Source organism: Bison bison, unplaced genomic scaffold (genome assembly GCF_000754665.1).
Source record: "Bison bison bison isolate TAMUID 2011002044 unplaced genomic scaffold, Bison_UMD1.0 scf7180017864277, whole genome shotgun sequence".
Taxonomy (NCBI): domain Eukaryota; kingdom Metazoa; phylum Chordata; class Mammalia; order Artiodactyla; family Bovidae; genus Bison; species Bison bison.
Genome location: NW_011494849.1, coordinates 1,249,643 through 1,252,657, shown reverse-complemented (window position 1 = coordinate 1,252,657; position 3,015 = coordinate 1,249,643). Strand labels below are relative to the sequence as shown.

The window sequence follows — 3,015 nt, the reverse complement described above, 5'->3', positions numbered from 1 at the left end:
CAGTATTTTGTGTGTGTGTGTGTGTGTATATATATATATATATATATATTCTCAATTCTTCCCAGTGTCTCCATCCCACAGTGTATCCACAAGTTTGTTCTCTAGGTCTGCCCTGAAAATAGATTCATCAGCACCATTACCTCAAGTCAGTACTGAAAAATAGAACATTTCCTTCATATTCAAGAAAGCTTGTAAATCATAGGATTTTTAAGTAAATAAGATCAAATTAAGAGTAATTTCAGGCCAAATTTATATGGCAATAAAGGAATTACATTGTGAATTATTCATTTCTCCTTTCTGGTATTTCTCTATTTGTTTCTGGTAAATTCTTACTTCAGAAAAAGAAATCCAGCAGTGATTTTTGCACTCACAACCTGTCCCTTCCCTATGTATCTATCTGAGAATTTTTACCGTGACTACTTCATCATGGACTAAGCAAAAATAATACCTTCACTGGTGGCTCAGTAGTAAAGAATCCACCTGCCATTGCAGAGACACAGGTTTGATCCCTGGGTCAGGAAGATGGTAACCCAGTCCAGTATTCTTGTCTGGGAAATCCCATGGACAGACGAGAATGTCGGACTACAGTTCATGGTATCACAAAAGAGCTGGACACTACTTAATGACTAAACAACAAGCAAAGATAAAAGAAATTCTGAAGTCAAGATCTTATGAAAAAGTTAATTTCATGCATGTGATTATATAAAAAATTTAGTAAAGTAACAATAAGACTCTGGAGGAAAATTTAAGCAACAGTGATGAAACTTAGGGGCTTATAGATGTTCTTTACATTGCATATTCAGAATCTTAAGTGTGGATGTAGAGTTCTTAGCAAAGTACATTAAAAACTGTTAAAAGGCCCCCAAATAATTAGCCAATGTTAAATACTTTGCACTAGTTCCTGATATTATTTTTCTGCAGTTTATCTGGAAAATTTCTTTATTTTCTTTCACAAGAGGTATAATTCTCCCTATGTATATAAATTGTCACTTTCTTGGCATCATGAAAAGCCTGTTACTCTCCTCTTTAATAAACACTTCATGGCATTTTTCACCACTGTGTTTCTCACTGTATACATAATAGGACTTAACATGGGAGTGAGGATTATAAAGATCACACTCACCAACTTGTCTGCAGGGTAAGTGGTCACAGGATGTATGTAGCTGAAAATACAAGGGACAAAAAAGAGCACCACTACTGTAAAGTGAGAACCACATGTAGAGAGGGCCTTGTGCCTTCCTTCAAAACCATAGGATTTCAGGGAGATCAGCATGACTATGTAGGATATATGTAGCATGGAAAAAATGAGCAAGCACATGGCCCCACTGTTGGTTGCCACCACCATTCCAAGCATGTAGGTGTGACTGCAGGCATTTTCCAATGGTGAGAATAAATCACACATGAAATGGTCAATGACATTGCAACCACATAAGGTCAAGTCCATTGTGAAAAGAATCTGCATTGTGGAATGTAGGAAGTCTCAGCCAAGGCCACCACCACCAAGATCTGTCAGAGCCCCTGTTGCATGATGGTCGTGTAGTGCAGAGGCTTGCAGATGGCCATGTAGTGGTCATAGGCCGTGACCATGAGGACAGAGATCTCTGATGCTCCCAGGAAGTGTACCAAAAAGCTGAGTCAGGCAGCCAGCCCAGGAGATGGTTTTCCTCTTGTTCAGCAGGTAATTGATCATTTTAGGGGTGGTAGCAGATGTGTCAGAGAAGGCAATGGCAACCCACTCCAGTACTCTTGCCTGGAGAATCCCATGGACTGAGAAGCCTGGTAGGCTACAGTCCATGGGCTCACTAAGAGTCGGACACGACTGAGCGACTTCACTTTCACTTTTCACTTTTCACTTTCATGCATTGGAGAAAGAAATGGCAACCCACTCCAGTATTCTTGCCTGGAGAATTCCAGGGACAGTGGAGCCTGTTGAGCTGGTGTCTATGGAGTCGCACAAAGTCAGACACGACTGATGGGACTTAGCGGCAGCAGCGCCAGCAGCATATGTGTAAAAGGCATCTATGAAGGCCAATTAAGTGAGAAAAAAGTACATGGGAGCTGAAAGCGTGGGACTGAGGGAAATGGTAATGACAATGAGCAGATTGGCCACCATGGTAAACAGGAAAATGAACAGAAAGATAATAGAGTATTTTCTGCAAATGTGGATTCTGTGTGAGTCCCAAGAGAACAAATTCAGTCACATTATTGGGAGATATTAAGAGATCCACTTTGGAACTACACCTCCTGATGTCTGAATTACCTACAAAGGAATAAAGAATGATACCTATTAGTCATCAAGGGTTTCTGGTCTGAATTTTTTAGAACAAAAGTAGTCACTATACCTGTGGAGCATGTCCTTGACACTTTTGCCCCAATATCTGTGTCAAGTCTTTCTTAATTCATCCATGATGGTTTTTTATCTCTTTAGGCATGTTAGTTCTGTCACCTGTAAAACATTTATAAGGACAATATTTGACGTGTATTTTACTGAGAAAGGGCTTCCCTTGTAGCTCAGCTGGTAAAGAATCTGCCTGCAATGCAGTAGATCTGGGTTTGATCCCTGGGTTGGGAAGATTCCCTGGAGAAGGGAAAGGCTACCCACTCCAATATTCTGACATGGAGAATTCCATGGACTGTATAGTCCATGGTGTAGCAAAGAGTTAGATATGACTGAGCAACTTGCACTCACTTGCTCATTCTTACTAGAAAATATGGCACTAAGTACTTGAGATCTGGATTCTCTTTCTTGTTCCTGCTCCATTTGACTTTACTGGATCATCTCAGTGTCTCATGCTTCCAAGACCTCCTCTGTGCCTGTAGGATTACAAATTGTAATTCTCAGATGTATGTCATAAACTGAGAAGTCCTGCACAAAGGTAAGAACTATTCCTTATTCCATGAGAATTCACATTTGAACTCTAAGTTCTAACTGCAGCAAGAAAAACAGTCAAAAATAATCTATCATAAACAGGAAGTTTAGGGAAATGTATGGAAGCCCTTGGTGACAAATATTCT

General features: G+C 40.0%; 1 pseudogene; it reads right to left on the bottom strand.

Moving 5' to 3' along the window:
• Positions 1 to 1,000: 1,000 nt before the first annotated feature.
• On the bottom strand, positions 1,001 to 2,761 carry LOC104995142 (annotated as a pseudogene).
• Between the last annotated feature and the right edge of the window lie 254 nt (positions 2,762 to 3,015).